Source organism: Myxocyprinus asiaticus, chromosome 8 (genome assembly GCF_019703515.2).
Source record: "Myxocyprinus asiaticus isolate MX2 ecotype Aquarium Trade chromosome 8, UBuf_Myxa_2, whole genome shotgun sequence".
NCBI classification, from domain to species: Eukaryota; Metazoa; Chordata; class Actinopteri; order Cypriniformes; family Catostomidae; genus Myxocyprinus; species Myxocyprinus asiaticus.
The window spans coordinates 42,739,038-42,765,722 of NC_059351.1; the positions used below are offsets into that span (position 1 = coordinate 42,739,038).

The window sequence follows — 26,685 nt, forward strand, 5'->3', positions numbered from 1 at the left end:
ACTTTTGCTTCACAAGTGCAACACTCTATCAGTTGAGCTACTGCGCAATGTGATTGCGCTTGAACAAGCTTGTAAATGTAGTTGGTTATGCAATGCAAACATTAAAATGTATTGCCTTACAAGTCATGCACTACAGCAAAAAAGTTTCAAAGTCATAAAAAACTGATAATATGCCACTTTACCTATGATTTGTTTGAAAGTGAATAAAAGTTGCTGTTGGTGTAGCGCCTCTAGTGTTCATTTCACCAGGATACAGCTGTGATATGTACAACAAGCTGCATAAAAATCATTTGCAAAAATGTAGGTACAGTAATGTTACTATACGAGATGAAGATGGACCTAGAGGTAAGCACATGTGCTGTGGTGCCTATGTGGACAACAGGAGATTAAATCTAGCATGCATCATTTCCCGATTCCATTACCATGATCCCATTACCAGGAGATCGGCTCTTTTAACAATAAAGCAGGACTACAGCCACCATATTTAGTGTTTTGATTTCTTCCATTTATAAATACTGTATATGAACTGTGGTCTGTCTCCTCCCCTATAATGTCTCTGCAAAACATACTGCTGAATCGCTGCAGGCATCTGACAAGGCACTTGCATATAGAGATGTGCAAAGGTCGTCGAATAATCAACTAGTCGTCTATGTTAAATTCTCTACTGTCAGTAATGCTCCCAAATTTGTGAGGTATTGTGGAGAGATTAAAGTTTGATTCAGTCTGACACTGCTTCAATAAATAGTTGCAGTTAAAAAGGTTTGAACTACTGGATGTCATAACCTGGATGTGTACCCGGATGTAGAAGTTCCAGCAAGAAGAAAGGGAGCGGAAAGCAGGGTGGTTTTAGAGTCTAGCAAACACAGTCTTTGGCTTTTCAGCTTCACAAAAGAGCATTGGCTTTTCAGCTTCACAACAAAATATGCACTTTAGCTTCACAACAAAATATACACTTCAGCTTCACAACTTCGGGTTTCTTTGTCCCTGATTCTCTCTCTGTCTCTCCATCGTCCTCAGCAGCCTTTTCAAGCCCGTCTTCATCGTCACAGTAATGAGAGACAGGTGTTTAGTGTTAACAATCACCAGGTGACCGACACATAACCACATCCCACTCCACTTACCCCCACCGCCTGACTCAGGCCCGGGCAATGTCCAGCCTGCTAAACCCCCCCCCTTCCCATTCCTGGAGAGTAAATCAGCCACAACCATCTGCGGCCCTGGCCTGTGGACCACCTTAAACTTGAAGGGCTGAAGTGCCAGGTACCAACAAGTGATCCGCGCGTTGGCATCCTTCATGCGGTGGAGCCACTGAAGCGGGGCATTATTCGAGTGGGGGATGAAGGCCCGCCCCAGCAGGTAGTAGCGGAGGGTTAGGACCACCCACTTGATGGCAAGGCACTCCTTCTCTATGGTGCTGTACTTAGTCTCTCTCAAAGAGAGCTTACGACTAATTTACAGCATGGGGCGCTCCACCCCCTCCACCTCCTGCAAGAGCACGGCCCCCAATCTCCTCTGTTCCTCTGTGATGCATCCGTCTGTAAAATAAAGGGGAGAGCGAAGTTAGGAGCATGTAAATGTGGCCTGCCACAGAGTGCAGATTTCACTCTCGTGAAACTCTGTTGGCACGCCTCCGTCCACTGGACCGGATCTGGTGCCCCCTTTTTAATGAGATCAGTCAAGGGGCTGGGGACATCAGAAAAATTAGGAACAAACCTTCTGTAATAGCCAGCCAGCTCCATGAACTGCCTCACCTCCTTTATGGATTTGGGACGTGGGCAGGCCACTATCACTGCGGTCTTATCAATTTGGGGTCATACCTGCCCATGTCCCAAGTGGAAGCCCAGATACCATACTTCCACCCGCCCAATTGCGAACTTTTTCGGGCTTGCCATGAGCACCGCCCGCCTCAGCAACCTCAGAACAGCTCTCAGATGCTGCATATGCCTCTGCCAATCATTAATGTATATAATGATGTCATCTAAATAGACGGCGGCATACGCAGCATGTGGCCGGAGAATCTTGTCCATGAGGGAGCCCCAAACAAACCAAACGGAAGAGTGATGAATTTGTGTAATCTGACCGGTGTAGAAAAGGCATTTTTTTTATCTGGATAATGGAATTAAGGAGATCTGCCAGTATCCCTTAGTTAAATCCAGTGTCGAATAAAATTGAGCCACACCCAACCGATCAAGCAGTTTGTCAATTCGGGGCATTGGGAACGCATCAAATTTAGACACCGCATTGACTTTCCGGTGATCAACACAGAACAGGGCTGACCCATCACTCTTAGGTACAAGAACAACCGGGCTGGCCCAGTCGCTGTGCGATTCTTCTATTACCCTCATTTTGAGCATCTAATTCGTCCCGAATCACTTTTTTCTTATGTTCGGGTAAGCGGAACGGCCGACTACACACTATCACTCCCGGTGGGATCTCGATATGGTGTTGTATGAGGTTAGTACGACTGGGAAGAGGAGAGAACACGTCTGCAAACTCGTTTTGCAATTTGGCTACCTCCGTGAGCTGGGACGATGAGAGGTGGTCTCCACAAGGGACCAGGGTGAATGAGTCGGATTTGAACTTCACCTCTGGACCGAGCTCCACCCTCTCCAGAACTACCATCGCTATGGACACAGGGACTGTCTCTCTCCATAATTTAAGGAGGTTGAGGTGGTAAATTTGATGTGCTCCACCTCTATCCGTTCACTTAACCTCATAATCGAGATCCCAGACTCGCCGTGTAACCTCAAAGTGTCCTTGCCACTTGGTGAGCAAATCTGAGCTATATGTGGGGAGTAATACAAGTACTTTGCCTCCCAGTGTAAATTCCCGTAGCTGGGTACCCCATTATACAGCCGGCTTTGTGTCTCTTGAGCTTGGAGCAAATTTTGTTGTGACAACTGACCCAGTGTGTGTAGCTTTGCTCGAAGATCAAGGACATACTGAATTTCATTTTTGCTTTAGGAAGGTCCTTCCTCCCACGCCTCCCATATGATATCAAGCACCCCGCGGGGCCGGCGTCCATACAGGAGCTCGAAGGGGGAAAACCCCGTGGAGGCTTGCGGGACCTCCCTGACTGCAAATAATAGGGGTTCCGGCCATTTGTCCCAATTTCTAACACTCTCATGTACGAACTTGCAAATAATATTTTTCAGGGTTCAATTAAATCATTCCACCAGCCCATCAGTTTGTGGGTGATAAACGCTGGTGCGAATCGATTTAATCCCCAGCAATTCATACAGTTTGTGTAGTGTTCATGACATAAACGTTGTGCCTTGGTCGGTGAGGATATCTTTCGGAATCTCCATCCAGGAGATAATTTTGAAGAGTGCCTCTGCAACACTGCATGCTGAGATGTTGCAAAGAGGCACTGCTTCTGGATATCATGTTGCATAATCCACCAGGACTAATACAAAGCGGTATCTGCGTGCTGACTGTTCAATTGGCCTGACGAGGTCCATACCAATTCTTTCGAAGGGGGCCTCGATTAATGGTAACGGGCGCAATGGCATTCTTGGAGTGGCTGGTGGATTCACCTCCTGACATTCACGGCATGCCGCACACCATCTGCATACATCCCTGCGAATGCCCGGTCAATAAATTCAGGCCATTAAACGGTGTAGTGTTCTTTCTTGTCCCAAGTGACCTGCCATAGGATTGTGGTGAGCCGCCTGGAAAAGAGTTTCCCGATGGCTCCTCGGGACTTATAACTGGGTTGTATTTTCATAGGTTTGAGTGTCCTGTGTCACTCGATACAACCGGTCCCTAATAATTGAAAAATATGGATATGTGAGAGCGACGTCAGGCTGGAGCTGCTGGCTATCGATTACTCTCACTCGGTCAAAGGCATGCCTAAGGGTTTCATCACATGACTGCTCTAGAGGGAAATCCCCTTCCGGAAACTCCCTAAGGATGGGAATGCCGGAGAATTCCCCTCCTCTGTCATTCTGATGTTGAGCAGACGTGGACGGCCCCGGCTCCGCCTCCCCAGCCATCGTGTCACATGTCACACACAAAGATTTTGGTTTGCATGGCCCATCCACACATAATGCTTTTAATAATCTTTTAAACCCTGGCCAACTGGTACCCAATGGCCTCCACTCTATGCTTTACTCTATGAAATTGAATAACAGTAGTCACTACCAGATATTTGTGAACATCCCCATGCACACACCTCACCATCACCTTGTGGTTTGTACCCAAAGCCCTGTCATGAACCAAGCCGTGGTGGATCGAGGTTTGATTTCAGCCTGAATCCATCAGGACTTAGTATGTACACCCCTTAATTTTTACCAGAATACGGTACATCCCTGCTCGATCGGGGGCAGTCTGTGGCATATCGGGTACCCGGATCCATGTCTCCGCCTCCCTTACTAGACACCGGCTTTGGACGTGTCTCGGTTCCCCTCAACTCCGGCAGACTGGCCCAGGCTTCCCCGCTGCACTTGTGGCAGCGGAGACATCAACCTGGGAAGGACGACGGAGAGGGGTAGGGGAGGGGGCCGGCACATAGTGGTGTTTCCAGGGAGTGGGTATAGGGTGAGAGGGAGGAGAGGGAGGGACAAGAGGAGGAGAAATGAGAGAGGGAAAGAGAGAGAGAGAGAGAGAGTTGGACTGCCGCTCGCCGGCTTCCAGATAGGCCACCATGTGGGTTTTGGCCAGCTGGACGGAATCATCCACAGACGTGGGGTGATGGCACTGGACCCATTCTGCAGTTCTGCTGGGCAGGTGAATGGTTAGTTGCTCCAGCACCATCAGCTTGATGACATCTTCCACGCCGGGGCCTTCCTTGGCCAGCACCCATCTTCGGCAGGCATCACGGAGCTGCTGGGCTAATGCGAACGGGTGGCCAGTGTCATTCAGGTGTAATTCAGGCTACACCGCTTATGAAGTTGTTGGTGGCTGCGGCCAACCCGTTGCAGGACAGCGGTCTTCAGCTTGATGTAGTCCAGGCAGTCCTCAGCTGGTACTTGCTGCACCGTGAGCTGGGCCTCCCTGATAAACAGCGGCAGCAGGTGGAGGGCCCATTGGGTTTGCGGCCAGCCGGAGGTGGTGGCCGAATGTTCAAAGAAACTCAGGATTGCCTCCGACTCGTCCTGGGGGCCCATCTTTGGGAGCAGCAGCTGTGGCTTCAACACTGCTTCCGGGGCCACAGTGGAGGAACCACCTGGAGCTAATGCCGATCCTCAGCTTGGGCTTGGAGGAGCTCCTGGAGACACCGATCTTGCGCGAGGAGGGCTTGGTGGTGGGTCTCCTGGATGCTGGCCAGGGTATGGATGACTTCGTCCAGCGGTGAGGTGTCCATGGCGACCAGTCTTCTTCCTTTTCCTGGGTTTCGGCACCAATATAGAAGTTCCAGCAAGAAGGAAGGGAGCGGGAAGCAGGGTGGCAGTCCAGTTAAGTCAAGTTTTAATGGTTTTAGAGTCTAGCAAACACAGCCTTTGGCTTTTCAGCTTCACAAGAGAGCATTGGCTTTTCAGCTTCACAACAGTATATGCACTTTAGCTTCACAACAAAATATGCACTTCAGCTTCACAACTTCGAGTTTCTTTGTCCCTGACTCTCTCTCTGTCTCTCCAGCGTTCTCGGCAGCCTTTTCAAGCCCGTCTCCGTCGTCACTGTAATGAGATACAGGTGTTTAGTGTTAACAATCACCAGGTGATGGTCCTTACCGCTTTCCTCTCTCCCCAGTGATAAACACGACCACGTCCCGCTCCACACCGGAATTTTGTCTTGCAGTTCTGTGTTTTTGAATGCACAGCGAGGATCACCCTGAAGCACTCCGGTTACATTGAAGTGTGTCATTCTTCGTTCAGGATGCACATAAGCAGTTTTGTACCACTCTGTATTGGAGCCTTGCTTTTTCTTACTTTTCTTACTTTGATTGTTATGTGCAATAATATGTATGTATTATACTTATTATAATACTTATTTTGCTTATTTATTTGTTGAACATCCATTAGTTATGATGTTGAAGTGCTGAGATTATCATCCATATACCTGTCTGAAACGCGTCTGATCAGGGTCACATGAATAAAACGGAGCCTAATTATATTTAGATTATATATAGACTTATCCTTAACACCAACAAGTCGACTAGACATTCAAACAACCAACAGACTATTTGCTTATGAAAGTTGGTAGATTTGCACATCACTCACTACTTGGGTACACTAACAGTGCCATCTTTCAACATCAGACATCATCGCCAGGTAACCCTGCCACGGAAAAAAAGTCCACGGAGTGCTGGAATTCTGCTGCATTTATTTTCGTCCACAGTACCACAAACAAAATCACACCATATCCTAACCAGGCGCAACTCAATATAGCGACAAGGGATGAATCTAAGCATATCTCTTCATCTATACAACTTTGTATAAGCTCTTTTAGAAAATATCTGAGGATAAGAAGAACAGCACTAGATGTAGGCTATTACAAAAGGCAGTTCTCCCAACCACACACCTAGAAACAAAAAGCTTCATCTCAGCTTCACAAAGCTACAAGTCTCCTTTCAGTCCCCCAGTCTCAGCCTTAAAGGTTATCCTAACTTTTAGCTGTGACAATAAAAGATTTATCAAAGGTAATTTTGCCTTTTCAGAAGCTTATTATCTGAGAGACACTTTATGGGCCCATTAAGCAGTTTCACAAACAAGAAAGCAATTAACTCCATGAATTATTTTGAAACCGTAACCAAATGCTGCTTATAAAATTAAGTCAAATATTTGTTGTTTCAATTCAGATCTGAAGGTAAGATACACAAAAGTCAGCTTTGTGCAAAAGAGATGTGATATGTTTCCATGTGTGAGGGGATATACTGTATACATAAATTATCTAGATACAAGAGCTAAAATAATTGCCAACCAGGAAGTGCCCAAATACTTTTTCTGTATTACACTAAATTTGCACTGTATGGCTGTTGTTTTATCCTAAGATATTTTTATTATTATTATTAGTTTTATTTTATTTGTATAACTGTTTTGCTTGAAAATTATGCTTGTACTGTCTTTAAAATAAATGCAACTTGGTTTGATATATTTTAAATAATCTATATATTTAAATAATGTAATTAATCGAATTACAAGAATGTAATTTTGAATAATCTAAATAATCTTAATCTGCATTTGAGAGTTTGTATATATATATATATATATATATATATATATATATATATATATATATATATATATATATATATATAGTTTTATATGTTTAGGACATATCTATAAACACTGTTCATAACTATATATGGATGGATGTATGGATGGATGGGTGGATGGATCTCCAGATAGATAGCTCTGTATAGAAGTTTGCATGCATAATATCAATACAATCAGCTCCAAACAATGCATGCATCTTAGGTGAACACATGTGAAAATTTTGTTGTCTAGCTGTTTACTTGCTCGCTGGGTGCTTTAATACTGCTTGAGCCCTTTGCCTCAGCCTGGAGACACCATAGCGACCATACTCACTGTGATTATGCAGCTGCTGCTGGCTTCACTGGGCCTCCCAATGAACTGACATAGGGCAAATCTGCTCTGCCTAACACTCACTACAATGGGCATTATTTCTGTGCAACCCCAGTCCATTTAAGCATACAGCAGTTTAGTATCAAAAGTATTATTATTATTATTATTATTATTATTATTATTATTATTATTATTATTATTATTTTCATGAATGTTCAAAATTTCATTTAATGGGCTATATGACAAATACTACAATGTCCGATTTAAAATACCAGTGTCACATAACAGCAAAACAGAAAGCACACGACATGACCCATTGCAACTCCTCTTCGACTTACGGTTGGTGAAGTAACCCACAACCCACAGTGCTGAGAAAAGACCCTGACACAATTATTGTGGAGACATTGCTGCACGCCTCCCTGTCAATCAAACGCTTGACTTCTAAATGCAGCCTCAAAGTTGCCCTTTCACACCCATTTGGATTCCGCTCCGAGCTCGTGTTACAACTGTATACGGCATGGAAACTGACATGTATGCGGCAAGCGAGAGACGCGTCCAATCCGGAACGTTTCTATCAGCGAAGCTGTATAAACTGCAAGCGTGCGCGACGCCACAGTAGACAGCGTTGTTGATTACAATGGGAGCGTCTACGCGTGAGTCGCGCGCTGTTCAAGTTAAAGCACACCCAGCGCTTTAATTGTTATTTTGTTGTTAAAGTTTAACAGAGGGGAATCCAACTCTTTTAAGCACCCTCACAAAAGCACATTACCATAAGAAATTAAGGCATGGCAGGCCTATTAAAGTATGAATAAAACACGTTACTACCAAATAATACGAGTTCAAGGAACTTGGTGCTTCAATTAGCCTACTTGATAATAATAAATAAGTTAACACACAACTAGCTGCAAATACGTCCTATTTATAGCAATACAATGTACACTGATTTACAACAACTGCAGGCTACTGTATGTTTTGCCATGCACAGGGGCCATAGCCTACTGTATAACAAATGCTGACAATGTTACACTAAAACGAAATGTTTGACTAAAACACCATGCCTTGAATATGTCTAAACTAAAGGAACGAGTTTTTTTCCAGCAAGCTCAGTGTGTCAAACTGAAAGTGTCTTCTACTGTACATATCCAGCACTACGAACACCGGCATCATATCTGAATGTCATCAAGCCCAAAGTTGGATGCTATTTCAAAACCTGGCTATTTTTTTTTTTTTTTTCTCATAAACGTTCGTATCGTAAAAGTGTCTTAACCTGATGCGTGGTGTCAAATCTACCACAGTAACTGGTTAACTGCAGACAAAGAATAACGGGACATGAGAGATTAAAGACGGGAGGCGCTCCGACAATGAGGGAGTGTGTCTACACACGGCGGTTAGAAGAACCAGTGATGACTTTAAGTAAAATATATAATGCATATTGGAAATTACGCCGAATATCGGACTTATAATACTCTGCTAATATTCTATTTTTAAAAAGCCGTTGATTAAGGAAATAATACGGGATGGTTAGCCGGTATGCTAGCAGGCTGCAGATGGGAGGCACTGGCTATCCCATCACCCCAGTGCTGGAATAACGGTTGGGTATTTATACAGCAAAAAGATGCGTTAAATAGACATCCGCTCCAGAGGATTCACCAAAATATCTTAAATCTAACACGATTTTCCAATTTTCACTCTTGATAAATAGGGGAATACGGCTGTTATGCACAAGCCTCGCCTTTCTGACAGGTTTGTAGCAAAGGCAAGTGGCTTCCATAGATCTTACCTTCAATGATGACAGCCCCGGTGCACGAACAAAATACTTCCGAGGAATAACGATGGTATGGTTTATTTCCAAATGGATTTCTTTGCCAGCAAGTTGAAACAAGCGAGAGAAAAATCCGCCGGCTTGCCTCTCAAGTGATGGAAGCAAAATGAATCCACGCGTTGCTGTGGGTATCTAGGAAATGCTCGTCTCTCTGCCGCTCCCTGCCAAATAATGACCCCTCCCACCGAATCCCCAGCCACACAGAGCGCTTGCTAAATAGTGAGCCATGTGGTACCAAACGGTCAAATTGCGGAGGCTCTGTAATGCGCGTGCGCAGTGAACGCGGCGAGACAGAGCGCAGCGCCTGGGTGGGCGTGGCGAAGATGCTGCTGCGCATCTTTGTTAAATAGTGATGGCTCAGCTGGAGCGTGTATGCAGTGATAGGCTTATTGGCAGTTGACGAGTGTTTTGATTTGTGTTCGTCATCTCTCTCTCTCTCTCTCTCTCTCTCTCTCTCTCTCTCTCTCTCTCTCTCTCTCTCTCTCTCTCTCTCTCTCTGAAATAGGCCTAATATGTTTATAGAAAGCACGTTTACAAACGAATTATATTTGCCAGTCTTAAAAACTAGCTGCTTGAATGTTACTTTTTTTTCCCCTTTTTGATGACACATAATTAAAAGTTAATCACTGTATCATTAAGAAATCCACATGTTTGAATATATAGCTAACAGAAGGGTTACACAATTTGATTTAAAGGAATAGTTCACCAAAAATTTTCATCATCATGTTCTTCCAAACCCATCTGCTGTTATGTATTCCATGGAATACAATGTGAGAAATTATGAAGAATCTTTACAGAGATTATTTAGATACAAAAACTGATCTTGTTGTTCAAAGTGACCATGGCTGTCAAGCGCCAAAAAGGCTTGAACATGCAAAATATTGTGTGCAAAAGTCTTAAGTTTTGAATCCATTTGATAGCTTTGTATGAGGAACAGACCAAAATTTAAGTTGTTATTCACTAATAATCTTCCCTTCTGCCGAAGCTCTGAAATCTCATTCGCAATCGTGTTTACATTTAAAAATGGTGCGCTGATGCATTGTGCCAGATTTTACATAATTGACGCCAAAACAGCATTGGTTCTCACAAGTGTTGTAACTGAACGTGACACACCTGTTAGAATTTTCTCTGAAATATCTAAATTTCAGTCTGTTCCTAAGACAAAGCTATTGTATGACTTTAGATGACTTATAAACTATAATTCATTAGTCTTTTTGAATACTTTTATGGTGTTTTTTGTTCTTTTTTGGAGCCTGACAGCCGTGGTCACTATGAACTGACATTGTATGTAAAAAAGCTGTGTGAAGATTCTTTAAAAACTCTCCTGTTGTGTTCCATGGAAAACAGCCTACGGATTAGGAATGACATAGAGGTAAGTAATTAATGACAAAATTTTGAAAACAGGTCACCCTCTGTCCCTAGTGAACCCTGAGTTGTGGACATCCATTTCTTTCTTTCAGGAGTATGTCTAGTCTACCATGCTGTCATGCTATCAAGCTGACTTGCATGTCAGTTATATATCAGAAGGCTGTCAGGACCACAGACCAGGGATATATACTTGTAAAAATGGCAGCCAATAGTGATGCACAAATCCTGAAACAACTTTGTAGATAATTAAATAAGTATTCTAATCTAATTAAATCAATTAGTCCATACATTACATTAATCAGATGCTTTTATCCAAAGCAAATTACAGTGCACTTATTACAGGGACAATCCCCCCAGAGCAACCTGGAATTAAGTGCCTTGCTCAAGGACACAATGGTGGTGGCTGTGGGGATCAAACCAGCAAACTTCTGATTACCAGCTATGTGCTTTAGCCCACTAGCACCACCACCACACCATACATTTATATGTGATTACATTGGATAGTAAGGGAATAACTATCTATTTTAATAATGCAGAGCAGTGCAGTACCTGAAGTACATAGTGTCCTACTAGTGTAAATCCAACCTTTTCCACTTTTTTATTTTGCTTATTCTCACACTTCAACCTCTGCCAGAGGTTGGCAGTATGCATAATGAATGTGCTGAATGTATGTTAAGAGGTTTACATATTCATAAAGCTGTAGTAAGCGGGTGTATACCAGTCTAACAACATGACTTCTTCTGTTCGAAATACACAACATCCAGGAAGAGTAGCAAAACCCATCCCTCAAATCATGATTAAAACAAGCCATAAATATTGCATTCACTTATGAAACTTGGATTGTGCTTTGGCTACATCTGAAAATCAAATAATGACTAAAATCAATTATAAACACTGCTCAGCATGTTTGATTCTCATGGAATAGCTCACCATAAACTGAAAGTTGTGTATTAACTTATTCACCCTCATGTCGTTCCAAACCTGTATGACTTTCTTTCTCAACCCTAGAATACATATGTAACTTCAACCCCCTTAAATGCATATGTGGGTAAAAAAAAAACCCATGTAAAATTTAGATGCTTACTCTTTATAAAATGTCTTATTTTTTCAAGAAAATAAACTACAATGATAATTTGATTAGTCATTTTAATTTTTAAATAGTTGATATATATTTTAATCAGTTGTAAAGAGTATCAAACACATTGAAAATGAAGTCAGAGTTTTAGGTGAAAGTGTGAAAATTAAGTCGTAGTTTTAGGTGAAAGTGTAAAAATGGCTGTATAACAGAATTATGGAAAATTTCCAAGTTTGGTGGTAAAATATATGAAATGTCTCAACAACTCTACTCACACAAAAACATACAAATAAGTGCAATGGACTAGGATAAAATAAAATAAAATAAAAAATATAAAAATTATAAACTTGTTAAATGACAACCTTATGTACTCTATATTGCCATATGACACTACGGTATTACTATATTACTCCATGTAGCTATATTTGTTGTTTGGAGTGGTGAGGAGTATTGAAAAAAGAAAAGCTGCAGGTTCAAATACACTAAGAAGTGGTCCAGAAGCAATAACCATTGTGCTCTTGCAATGAACAAGTCATCTAACCTCAAGTTTATCCATAAGTACTGTCCCTGTGATTGGTGTAATGTCAAGCACTTTGGTATATAAGCATAGGCTTAATGACCACTTTTTATACTTGCATACTACACATGAATATGAACATGGTATTTAACAAATATTTAATTACATAACAAATGGAAACGGAAAGCAATCGGTGTATTTCAAATATAATACCAGTGTTAAATGCCTTGTATCCCATAGGATACACATACGGGTTATATAGGACCCATATACAGTGCATTCTAGGAGTGGTGATGCAAATTTTCTTATAATTTGAATAATATCCACACACACACACACACACACACACACACACACACAATAAATTTCACATGACAGAAGACACCTTAATTAACGAATACCTGGAGTGGTAGATCAAAAGACCACTTCATGTGAAAAATTATGTCTCAAAAACTTGACGCTGAGTCAAGCAGAACACAAAAGTAGATGCTTTAATTAATATTGTTGGATGTCTTCTCACACAGTCACTTTTCAGGTACAGTTTTTCCTGGAATTAATGTGCTATACTAACTTCATTTCTGGAACAGTACAGAGACTTTCCAAAACACTCTGCATAGCCATGTGGAAAACAATGCCGTTAGGAAACTGAAAATCAAGTTTTCTAACAAAAACAGATTAGTGTGGACATAGCCTTACTTATTCAACATGCCTCGATAACTACTTTTCTCACACCCTTCAGATTTTGCTCCATTTCCACTCCTTTGATATGTCATATTTTAGATTGTTCGTGGACACATGCTCACTAACAGAACAGAGGCTTCCTACTGAGCACTGTATGCCTGCTGAATTAGAAGACAAGAGTGTTAGCAGGCAATTACAAAATGCTGATATTGTGCATTGCATGTGAAACAGAATTAAACTTGAGTTTGAGCCAATATTTGAGGTCTGTCGTAAGTCACTTTAATGCATCCTTTGGGATGCAATAAATGTAAACAAGGTTGCTGAATGCAGTAGAAATGAACTGAAGGGGTCAGCATAGGTGGTTTTATGGTAACAGCAATAAAGACTTTAAAGCTCTTTTATCATTACCCTTTGCCTTAAGTCTCAGTAAGTTGGGAGTTAAATTTACACCTGGGGGGCGCCAAAAGCAAGTAAATTTTTTTCATAATCAGACAAGATTTTTATTAGATGTAGGTTTTAAGGTGTAAAACGTACCTCTCTAACCTAAAACTCTAACCCAAACCTAACCAATAGTGTCCTAAAAGCAAATGAGAGGTGAACAAAACAGACATCCTTACCCTTAACCCTTACCAGTTGGAGCGTTCAAATTTGGGAACAATTATTACCATGGTTCCTGTCTCAGTATCTTCGCCGTCCAATCACCAATTTTATTTCTGAAAACTGCCAGATACTCATGACAATATAATCTAAAAGCACATATGATTGCTTAAAAAATGACATGACTGTCGGCGTTCATCAGACAGGCAGTTAGCCTCTATTTGTGAGCAAATTTCTGTGAAACTTGCCAAATAAACATTAGCTAGCAATACTATGTACATTTTAACTAAAAATCAATAACTTTTTTTGCCAATTTTGTCACTTGTGAAAAATCCGCCTGAATTAATATGGGGCAGAGAACAGACGCTTTTCAGACCTGCCTGGAAACTGGCCTACTAGTTAGATAAGTTATCTAGATTGTTGTTTTTCCCATGTAATAAAAAAAAAAATGGTAGATATCTTTCTATAATTTAGCAGATAGCCTTACCCATCCATCACACAGACATGATTTTAGATTGTGTGTAGCTTTCTTTTCACAAGGAAAGTGTTAGAGGGCTGTCTGCAGTTGGACATTCTGCTTAGTCTGCAAGCTTTTGGTGACTATTCAGTGTATGGATTGTGAAGAACACACTGCTGGCTACCAACTGTTGTACTTTTTCTTTTCTGTTGTATAGATGGATAGAGACTATGGCTCCCTGCTCAGCACCCTCAAGAGGAGGAGGCAGCTGACTGCTGATGAGCTTAGGTTCATAGCAGAGGAGGACATGGCTCATGAGGGCATGAGCACACAGGAGGAAGATCTGCTGGACCAGGAACTACTGCAGGAAGACCCGGACCACGAGGAAATGGAGGATGAGATGAAACCTGATCCCCAGCCAAGACCATCAACTGGGTATGTATGAATGTGTATGTATTGTTTGTTTCTATTTCTCATATGACTGATACTCACAGTAACACTAACACTGTTACTCATATTATGTTGGGTATGGCTAGCCATTCTCGCACAGGTCCCAAGTCAACTAGAAAGCATAAACGCTTCCCTGACTCTGTTTCTTATCCCTCGTCCTCTGACATTGATTCACAGGCACCAAAACCTCTCCCATTTAAGCCTAGCCATCCATTCGGTATTGACTTAGGAAGCGTGCGTCACACTGTGTGGTCAACCTCCAATATGATGTTGCGAGAAACTGACTTTTTCATGCTGTTTTTTACTCAGGCTGTAGTTGCTGAAATATGCAGCTTTACAAACCGTCAGGGGTGGGAGCTCGTCCTAAACTGTCTGTCATATTCCAGCTACCAAGGAGCTTGGATGGAGGTGACCCCCGATTAATTTGACAAATTTCTTGGGTTGCTCATTTACACGAGTTTTCAATTCTCCCTGATTCCCATCATCATTGGGGAACCAAGTCACTTCAGGACTCGTAGGTGAGGGGATTTATGTCACGTGACCGCTACAAGGCTCTTTTAGCAGCTCTACATGTTGTAGACCCTACCACAGAGGATAATCAGGATCACCTTAGGAAGTTGCATTGTCTTATGGACCACCTCAAACAAAAATGCCAGCAGCTCTTTCAGCCTAACCAAAATCTCGCAATAGATGAACGTATGGTCAAGTCTAAAGCTCGGTCAGGATTTAAACAATACATGAAGGGCAAGCCTACTCGGAGGGGTTTTAAATTATGGGTAATTGCAACATCAGACTCGGGGTATACTCTCAACTTTAATGTTTACACAGGTAGTCATGATGGGCGTGTCACTGACTTGTCCACCAAAGTAGTTGAATCGTTACTGCAGCCATTCAAAGACCAGGACCACAATGTTTGGTTTGACAACTTTTACACATGCCCAGCTCTTATGGTTAAGTTGTTAGAAATGGGAACTAATACCTGTGGGACATGCAGGGTGAATCGTAAACTGTTTCCTGCAGAATTTAAAGACATCAAAAGATGGGAACGCAAGACAGCTAATGGGGATATGAGGTGGTGTAGGATTGAGGGGAGTATACTTGTAATTAAGTGGAAGGACACGCGTGCAGTTACATGCCTCTCCAATTTCCACAATGCGAATGGCTCAACCGAAATTACTAGGTTTGTAAAAAATTATGCCGACTGGACAAAATAAGCAGCCCTCCAGCCCACTGTCATCAGCGATTATAACAAAAACATGGGTGGTGTTGATAGGTCAGACCAAATGATAAAATCTTACGACATCCTACAAAAAACTCAGAAGTGGTGGAAGACTATTTTCTTCTACTTCATAGACATTGCCGTCATCAATACTTTCACATTGTTTAAGGAATGGCAACACATTCATGTGGCACCAGGGAATGAGCGTAGACTGGTGAACTTAAACCAGATTTCAGAGAAAACCTGGCTCATCAGCTGGGAGGTATCAATATTCACGCAAGTACCATTTGCATACAATAAAGCCTGTAGTCCCTCCTTCATCATCACTCCACACAGCCCATGTCCCTAAATCTTAGAGTCCTCTAAGGGATGTTGGCTATGCTATCGGAAAAGTAGGACTGAAAATAAAACTAAAATAGCTTGTTGCGTACTGGAATGTAATGGCAAAAGACTTTGCTTGGTTCGCGATAGGAACTGTTTTCAGTCTTGGCACTCAGCTGAGTGTGACCAGTTTCACGAAGAGGCCTAGGTTGTGCTGTGTTTACTGGTGTTGTCGTCCTCCCCCTCCCCTCTTTTCTCCCTCTCTTCTCTCCACAGGTATTGCAGTTGTTGAGTATTTATGAATTTATATATATTCTGTTCCTGCACTCTTTATTAAAAATGTATTTATTGTAGACAGTTCGAAAGTTTGATTTTGTATGTTTTGCTGTGTAATTCTGTGTAATTCTAATTCTAATTCAAATTAAATAAAGTGTGTGTTTTATTGAACACATAAAATGTATATTTCAGTGTTTGTCCTTCAATTTCAGATGCAATCTCAATTTATTATTACAGGTGCTCAAAAGGAGTATTTGAGGAGTGGTCATGTGAAATGTACTGTATCTTAACATTCTAAATGTTTGTTTTATTCCATTTTCCCACTAATCACTAGCATGGTCATAACTTTTAAACAATAGATTATATTTCTAATCTGTCTGCTATTCTACATTGCCCACAAAATTATATATATTTCATACACTCTAAGTTTCCCAGTAGCTTGTAATTAAAATGGTTGAAAATGCAGTTGTCTGATGAAATATGGTGGCCGGAGAAGATTTTCGTAAAAATTGCTGTGTGAAATCTTATTGATAAAGGATGATTAGCCTTAAATAATCATACATATATTTATATAATTTGAAAGCCCTAGTTCTTCTCTTCAATATGGTATATACAGTTCAGGTGTGTGATGTTATATGAATATGAATGTAATATGAATATGGATATGAATATCATATTCTGGCACAGAATGGAATTTTCGGAATTTTGGGCTCAGACTTTAAAGAGTTAACCAACACCTAAACCTAACTGATAGTGTTGTAAACACAAATGAGTAGTGTTGGGTAACATTACTTTTAAAAGTAACTCGCTATAATATTGCGTTACTCCTTAAAAAAGTAACTTAATTAATTAAAAACTTATTTTTTATGGAAAATAAAGTGTTATGTTACTTTTGCGTTACTTTTGTGTTACTTTTGCATTACTTTTTTCTCACAGTCACTTTCTCTTCTGCTACACTAAGCATTCCAAACAAAATAAGCCATGCATTGCATATAAGAGACATTACAGGTCATGCTAGCTACTGTACAACACTCATGTCAAAACAACATAGTAAACAAACATCATATTTATAATAAAGAATCAATAACATGAATATGCATGATTTGTTTTTCCATCAACATGGCAGCCACGACTTCGTCAGCTCCTCATGCACTTCCGGGAAGAATGGCACTGGAGCGGGGCACGGTTGCTTTGAGCTGCACTGGCCTCATACCCGTAGGTAGAAGGACCGAGGCGGGGAGCCGCTGGGGTGGCTTGCTTTCTTATGAAAGCAAGCCACGACCGCAACGTTGCCATGGTCATGTTCTCGCAGTGAGAACATGAACCATTCACAAACGCTGCTTACGTGTGGGTCGCGCCCAGACACGAAAGACAGCGATCATGACCATCCGAAGTTGAGAGGTAAAGACTGCAACCAGGAATAACACACAATCGGAAAGGCATCTTTGAAAAGACGCATCTTTAAAAACACGTTCTGTGTGTTTGCTCTTTTAGAGAAATATATACTCTTTTAGAGGGGAAAAATGATCTTTCAGAAAATATACTCTCTAGTTTTTCTGCCGAAGCACCCAGGGGCGTTCTCTGCAGTGCACCAGTGCAGAGGAGGGAGAAGCCGCTGAAATGCGCCGTCAGATCCAGCAGAGGTGAATGAACAGTGATATTCAGCTCAATGAGCATGACCGTTCGGCTCTGAAGAGAAAATCTGAATGAGTGGTTGCATACCAGCTCCTTTTATACCCGTATGTGCGGGGGAGTGGCATGCAATTACCACTCGCCAATTTTCATTGCCTTTTATCAAAGACCAGAGGTGTCTCGGGCTCCCAAGAGTGACCCCTAATGTCACTACATCGACACAACGTCGAGTGAGTGACAGATAGGGAACCCGTTACTCAAAAAAGTAATCTGATTACGTAACGTGCGTTACTTTTATTGCGTTACACCCAACACTGCAAATGAGAGGTAAACAAAACAGACATCCTTACCCTAAACCTAACCAATAATGTCCTAAAAGTAAATGTCACTTTTATGAGACTTTCGTCTCACTTGCATGGCAGCTTGCGTGCTTGGCTGGGCTCGAACCTAGTCTAGTTTAAACTCCAACACTCTATTATGTGAGCTACCGTGTAAGCTAAACACATTGGAATAAGTGTATAAATGTACAGTAGGTGGGTCTGTAATACAAGTGTTAAAATGTATTGTTTTTCAAATGATGAGTTAAAGTAAAGGTGTTTCGAAATAAAAACATAGCAGTGTATAAGTAATATCAAATATCATATAAAATCCCTTTATTGTCACTCAACCAAATACACCAGTGCAACAGTGGGTGAAAGTCTTGGGTGTGGTTCCACGCAACATAGCAGTATGACAATTACAATACACAAATAGTGTGCAAAATAAGTGTTCATAAAGTTATAAACAGCCGTTCTAGTCGTGATTTGTGTGAAAGTGTATAAAACACAGTTGTTGTAGCGCCTCTAGAGTTCATTTCACCAGGAAATTGCGGTGAAATGTAGCACAGGGCACGTAAAAGTCTGGCCAAAAGAGGATGCTTACAGGGGTGGGGATAAAAAAAAGACATTTTATGAGACTAGGTTGGCTATCTTGGTCTGAGGTATGACAGCAGCCCAGCTCTGGCTGTTTGCTGAGAGTTTGGATGGTAGTGGGAAGGATCCAGGGCATTTTGGGGGTATTATGGCTGTTAGACGGAGAGTCTACCCCACCCCACTCAGACCATCTGCTGCTTTTCACTCTGCTCATCTGGAACAAATCAGCTATTGAGAGGAAAACAATCCGAGACAAACTTGATTGTTTTTGTTTGTTTTTTATGTACATTTGCTTCTAACTCACCCATGATGTAAGGATAATTGTATATAATTCCAGAAAATTTTGTTTGATTTTTTTAATTTGCAAGTACAATTTAGAAATTGCTTTGAACTCTCCAGTCAGTATGCACATCCATTTATGGCATTTAACATTGAATTAGTTAAAGTTGAAAATAATGCAGTTCTAGTCAGACAGCATGAGCCACCAGCTCATTGTGTAAGCTACTAGTTTTCTGTAATACAGGGAATATATGCAGACATGACCATGCACTGGGGGCCCCAATGTCCTTCCCATCTGTTGAGTACACAAGTTTAAAGACACCATGTGGCCCATTTGGACAACCAAAATGCTGATCTTATGAGGGTGGAGGCTTACATCATGCTCTACTGACTAGTCTTCCACTGGGTATTTATTGGCTATAAAGTGTATGTTTTCAAATAGCACAGAGCAAGACCTAGGTTAAACCAAAGGTAATACAAATACAGATTTATTAGGTGATCTGAATTCTGAATTACTGTTGAGGCTGGTGTTTTGCCAATACGTGAGGTTGAGTTATTACCTATTAGATTCAGTCTGGTTTAGTACACTCCGTAAGAGCACAGCTGAATTAGCAGAGTTTAATTTGATTTTGCAGAAAGCACAGGACTGGTGGGACAGTAGTAGTGATTCTAGTGATGAACTGCAATTTCCTCCTCTCGCAATGGGTAGTAAAGTGCCTGTTACAGCACACACCTGTGAATAGAAAGAGGGAAAAACTGTTTTTGGGTTTGAATGCTGAGAAGATGCAGGAGATTAGCCTTCACCTGCCTGCTGTGAAAAATCCCTTTGGGTATTTCACATGACTGTATGAAATCAAAGAAAGGCATAGTGGCAGACTGAAAATTGTTTTATGGGGGAAAGCAGACAGTATGATGTAACCCCTCTGAATGAGGAATTAGCATGGGCGGCAGGCTTTCTGCCCTAGACTTGTCCGATGTAATGGCCAATCAAGTGTCCCCATTATGGTTCCCAACTTCCCATATAAAACATTAAGAGAAGTTTAGTCAGCTTAATCACTCAGCACTTAGCTTAATAAGTTAAAAGTCTTTTAAAATTGTATCTATTTTGAGATTCATAGATACAGCTTAAGCTTTCTTGGAATTGCACTTTCTTGAGTTTTGGGAAAACTGTCTGGAAACAGTCAACATTTTTGCAGTTCTGTTTGGTGCCACTAGGGGTGCAAAATTATATACAGCAGGGGTCTTCAACAGGGGTCTGCAACCCTTAGATGGTCTGCCAACATGATCTCACAGGAACTCAACATGTTGCTATGGAATATTCTGGTACTTTCTAAGGCTTTGAAATTAAAATTGGAAATTCCAATGTTCATTGAATTCAGGATAAAATGCACTGACGATGACTTATGGGTCATTCAGACCAACCACATTCTTAGGCTAAAACAGACACAGCACAGGGAATAAAACAGAATGCGTGTGTATCGAGAGGTGTTTAAAAGGTCGGATTTTTCTTTTTTAATTGACAGAGCGTCTAATAAAATGCTGTGCTAAAAAATGCTAAAAAAGCTAATCTTGAGATGCAGCGCAAGGGTCAAAGATGTCCGCCTAGAGAATGCATTCAGAATGAACAGCCCTTTAGGTCTTTAGTTGTTGTGTCTTACTTGCTTATCAGCGTCTCGCTGTATAAGCGTTAGGTACAGTACATACATACAACTGTATTTCATGAAAAACACTGTGGTACCTCCAGTATTGTGAAGCTTCAGTCTGTGGTACACTGGTATCAGCTACTTTTCAACACTAAGTTTATATATAATCATCTATTGAAGCGTTTCTTTTCTCATTTTACTTTTTAACTTAAGATTTAAGAATACAAACTGGCAAAATCTTTTTACTTTATCATTTTATGCATTTTAACAGCTAGATATGTTCTTTGCAATAAACCATAGCAATAATAACATGATGCTGTTTGGATTATATATCTTATATATATATTATATCTTCTAGACTAAGGAGAAAACTTTGATTTCAGTTTCAGATGGTCCCTTCTCCCTTAGCTGAAATAATGTCTTTAAAATTAGAATTTAATTAGAATTTTGTAAATATTTATGTAAAATATTCTAATTTAGTTTATCAGCCATGTTGACCCTAATACCGTGACACTGACCCAATTCTGCAGAATTACTGACAAGCGCTATCTCCCATCAGACATTTTTTGCATTAATTCAGATGTGTTTACTATTTCTTTTGGCACTACTAATAGTGTGTTTTGCAAGCAGCCTCAGAGACACTGGTTCAGGTCTTGTGGACACATGGAAGTTAATGTGTTCACCTAATCAATGATGAGTGTGATTCAAAGTTGCCTTTTCTGTCTAATATTACATTTTCACTCCACTCACGGTTAGGTTTAGGGCATATGGTTAATAAAATATGCATTCCTGTTGACTGTATGACATAATTTACAACTAAATAACTCACTGTACAACTCCCTTTGGGCATCACTCTGTGGAAATTCAACCTTCTGTCGCAGTGAGATCAGTCTGAGTCTGCACTAATTTTGGTCTAATATATCATGAATATATCATTTAACCATGAAAATGGTTAAAGACCCATAAAATACAGCAGTTTTATACTGTGTTTACAGCATGATAATGGGACATAAGTAACAATGAAGATAACCCCTTAGCAACTCTTAGCAGCATGTATGTGGATGCCTTATAGTGTGTGATATAGTGGGCATATAGAGTAATTAGTATTACTTGCTTTTATGCCCATTGACTGGAGTCTAATGCCACAACAGACTAATTGTTCCACTTTAATCAAACCGGATACTCCTACATTTAGCAGCAACACCCAAGTGCTCTCTCGCTGTGAATATACTTATTCGTAAGAGTCCACACCACCACAGAGTCATTCATCATAACCTGCACTGGCTGTTCATTACCTTCCACATCCAAGAGTAGAGCTCACAAGTCCATAGTGTGCTCATCAAAGTGCTAATGACCATACTATTTGTCCAGTTAGCAGCCACTCCAGCTTCAGAGCCATTTCAGATCAACATTTTCACAAGAACTGAGTTTGCTTGAAGGCCAAGACTTGACTTTATGGTTATATTTAGACAAGCTGTGTGAATGCCAATGACCACTTGGATGGCTAACTAATTCAACTCCTATAATTTCAATCGGCAACAAACACAGAACTGTTCACCCAAAAAAATTATAATTATGTCAACACTTACCCATTCCACAAGTCTTTCCAAACCGGTGTAACTTTCTTTCTTATGTGGAACACAAAAGGAGACATTTTTAATGTACTGGTCTTTCTTTTCCATGTAATTACAATGAATGGGGACAGAAGCTTTTAAGCTTTAAAAAGAATGCACCATAAAAGTATCATGAAAGTCGTCCATATGAATCATGTGCTATATCCCAGGTCTTCTAAAGTCATAAGATCTTTGTGTCAGGAACAGACTGAAATTTAAGTCATAATTCAAGTCAACAATCTTGTCTTCCATTAAGTTGTTCATACAAGAACCGCTACAACCAGACCACTGAGTCAGTGGGTTGAACTCCAGAAAAGGATCAGTCTGTTTTGTGAATGAATAATTCAGACTAGTTTTGGGTTTAACAGAATGATTCATTCACCTATCAACATGCATTATCTGATGAACTCTCCTGTGTGCCGAGGAGAGCTAGGGAGGATGTAAAGATTTTCAGAGAATAACAAATGCATTTCGGACTGTTCCTCACATGAAGCTATTGTATTCATTAAGAAGACATGCAATACAGCACACAAGTCATATGGACCACTTTTATGATCCTTTCATAGTGCTATTTTATCAGAATCAGAATCAGAATCAGCTTTACTGCCAAGTATGCTTACACATACAAGGAATTTGTCTTGGTGACAGGAGCTTCCAGTGTACAACAATACAAAAACAGCAGCAAGACATAGATAATAATAATAATAATAATAAAAAAAAAAAAAAAAACACATACATACATACATACATACGTACATACACACACACACAGACACATACATACATAGACACATACACATATGTAGTGCAATCTAATACAAATCTGTTATCTGTTATGTACAGTGCAAATACAAAACTGTTATGTACTGTGCAATTTTTTTTTTCTTCAGAGGAATGAAATGGCAGAAGAGGTTGGATGTGTTGGATAAATATAAAAAAGACTAAACTGTGTATTGCACATAGTTATTGCTCAATGGGGCAGTTTAACTGTTCATGAGATAGATAGCCTGAGGGAAAAAACTGTTCCTGTGCCTGACGGTTCTGGTGCTCAGAGCTCTGAAGCATCAGCCAGAAGGCAACAGTTCAAAAAAGTAGTGGGCAGGGTGAGTGGGGTCCAGAGTAATTTTTCCAGCCTTTTTCCTCACTCTGGAAGTGTATAGTTTTTGAAGAGGGGGCAGGGGGCAACCAATAATCCTCTCAGCAGTCTGAATTGTCCTTTGTAGTCTTCTGATGTCTGATTTCGTAGCTGAACCAAACCAGACAGTTACTGAAGTGCAGAGGACAGACTCAATGACTGCTGAGTAGAACTGTATCAGCAGCGCCTGTGGCAGGTTGAACTTCCTCAGATGGCGAAGGAAGTACAACCTCTGCTGGGCCTTTTTCACAATGGAGTCAATGTGTGTCTCCCACTTCAGGTCCTGTGAGATGGTAGTGATAGATAGATATGGTAGATAGAACCTGAATGACTCCACTGCTGCCACAGTGCTGTTTAGAATGGTGAGGGGGGTCAGTGTTGGGGTGTTCCTCCTAAAGTCCACAATCATCTCCACCTTTTGAGCGTGTTCAGCTCAAGGTTGTTTTGACTGCACCAGACAGCCAGCTGTTCAACCTCCCTTTTGTATGCAGACTCATCGTCATCTCAGATGAGGCCGATGACAGTGGTGTTGTCTGCAAACTTCAGGAGTTTGACTGAGGGGTCCTTGGCGATGCAGTCATTGGTGTAGAGGGAGAAGAGTAGTGGGGAGAGCACACATCCCTGGGGGGCACCAGTGCTGATTGTACAGGTGCTGGAAGTGAGTTTCCCCTGTCTCACAAGCTGCTGCCTGTCCGTCAGAAAGCTGGTAATCCACTGACAGATAGACATGGGAACAGAGAGTTGGTGTAATTTATTCTGGGGTATAGCTGGGATGATGGTGTTGAAAGCCGAACTGAAGTCCACAAAAAGGATCCTTGCATATGTCCCTGGTCTGTCCAGATGTTGCAGGATATGATGCAATCCCATGTTGACTGCATCATCCACAGACCTGTTTGCTCGATAAGCAAATTGAAGGGGATCTAGAAAGGGTCCAGTGATGTTCTTCAGGTGAGCCAACACCAGTCTCTCAAATGATTTCATGACCACAGACATCAGGGCGACAGGTCTGTAGTCATTAAGTCCTGTGATTGTTGGTTTCTTTGGGACAGGAATAATTATTGAGCGTTTGAAGCAGCATGGACTTCACACTGCTCCAGTGATCTATTGAAGATCTGTAAGTCAGAGTGGGTGTAGGGTGTTATATTGGGCCTCTCAAATCTGCAGTAGAACACATTCAGGTTGTCAGCCAGTTGTTGGTCCACCACAGGGTTGGGGGTAGGAGTCCTGTAATTTGTGAATTGTTTCATGCCATTCCACACTGATGCAGAGTCGTTAGCTGAAAACTTGTTTTTCAGCTTCTCAGAGTATCTTCATTTAGCCACTCTGATTTCCTTGTTCAGTGTGTTCCTGGCCTGATTGTACAAGACTTTATCCCCACCCCTGTAAGCATCCTCTTTGGCCTGACGAAGCTGCCTGAGCTCTGCTGTAAACCATGGTTTGTCGTTGTTGAACTTTAAATAAGTCCTAGTAGGAATGCACATATCCTCACAGAAACTGATATATGATGTAACAGTATCTGTGAGCTCATCCAGGTCTGTGGCTGCAGCCTCAAAAACACTCCTATCCATGCAATCGAAGCAGGCTTGCTTCTGCTTCATTGGTCCATCTCTTTACAGTCCTTACTACTGGCTTGTTTTATTTTAATTTCTGCCTGTAGGTTGGAAGAACATGAACCAGACAGTGATCAGAGAGTCCCAAAGCTGCTCTAGGGACAGAGCGATATGCATCCTTTATTGTTGTGTAGCAATGATCCAGTATGTTCCTGTCTCTGGTGGGGCATGTAATGTGGTGTTTGTATTTGGGCAGTTCACGTGTGAGATTTTCTTTGTTAAAATCCCCAAGAATAATAATAACTGAGTCCAGGTATTGTTGTTCCGTGTCTGTGATTTGATCAGCCAGCTGTTGCGGCGCTGCATTCAAACACACGTTTGGCGCGATATACACACTCACCAGAATAAACGAGGAAAACTCTCGTGGTAAGTAGAAAGGCTTACAGTTAATAAAGAGCGCTTCCAAATTAGGACAGCACATCCTCTTTAACGTTATTACATCTGTACACCAACTTTCATTGATGTAAAAGCATGTTCCACTGCCTCTCGTTTTCCCCGTTAACTCCGCGATGCAATCCGCTCTGAACAGCTGGAAGCCCGGCAGATGTAACGTACTGTCCGGAATGGCTTCACTCAGCCAGGTTTCTGTGAAGCACAAGGCAGCAGAGGTTGAAAAGTTCTTGTTTGTGCGGGTGAGGAGATGTAGTTTGTCCGTTTTGTTAGGAAGAGAGCGGAGATTCGCAAGATGAATGCCCGGTAGTGTTGTTCGAAAACCCCGCGGACGGAGTTTGACCAGTGCACCGGCTCATCTTCCTTGCCTGCGTCTCCTGAACAACAAAGCCACGCCTCCAACTAAAATGTCTAGCAAAACGTCTGAATATTCAAAAACCGGGAAAAGACTGTCTGGTATAAGCTGTCGAATGTTCAGCAGTTCGTCTCTGGTAAAACTGACTGGAATAAGATTACTAAACACAGGACAAACAAACAAAAACAACAAAACAATAGGAGCGCTTCAAATGTTCTCTTTTTTGTGTTTCACAGAAGAAAGAAAGTCATATATATTTGGAATGACTTCAGGGTTAGTAAATAATGCTAGAATGTTCATTTTTGCTTGAACTATTCATTTGATTTAGATGTTCCAGAGCAAAACAGTGCAAATTCATTCAAAACAATTATAAATGTTCCCTGAGGGAGAGACACTAAGAAAGAAAAAGAGAAACTTTGGCTTGACAGCACATTTTCAGTGCAGTGCAAGAAGATCCCCTGGGTAAAAGCCTATGCCACAGCAGAATTCTGGGACGGGTCTCCTGATACTGGGGTCATGAATTAAACAGCATTCATGATTTAATAACATGAGAAGGATGAATCATTTAGAGGTGAGTCAGAATGAGTTATGGCCATACAGAGGTGTAAAAATGGGTAGCAACTGTGTGACTATTTGGTGAGGACTTATAATCATACATTTGGACCTAGCCCAGAGTACCAGTTTTCATTCAGCCCATATGCCCAGTCCCTGTGTGCTGACACTTGAGAGAAAAAAGCCTGTTCTGTGATGTTTGACAAATATTCTCGCTAATCTCCTTCCCAGCCTTACAAAAAATCTAAACTAGCCACAAACTTGCCACAAATTTGCAGGTCAATATGACTTTTGCACAACCCTGGAATAGAAAGTT

At 41.3% G+C, this 26,685-nt stretch overlaps 1 protein-coding gene across 2 annotated transcripts in view; it reads right to left on the reverse strand.

Annotated features, from left to right (window-relative positions):
* LOC127444566 (catenin alpha-2) overlaps window positions 1-9,440 on the reverse strand; it is a 784,313-nt gene extending 774,873 nt beyond the window's left edge. For both annotated transcript variants that reach the window (XM_051704010.1, XM_051704013.1), the window contains exon 1: window positions 9,247-9,440. The gene's annotated coding sequence lies outside the window, so the exon portion shown is untranslated. The remainder of the gene's footprint in view (window positions 1-9,246) is intronic.
* Window positions 9,441-26,685: the final 17,245 nt, after the last annotated feature.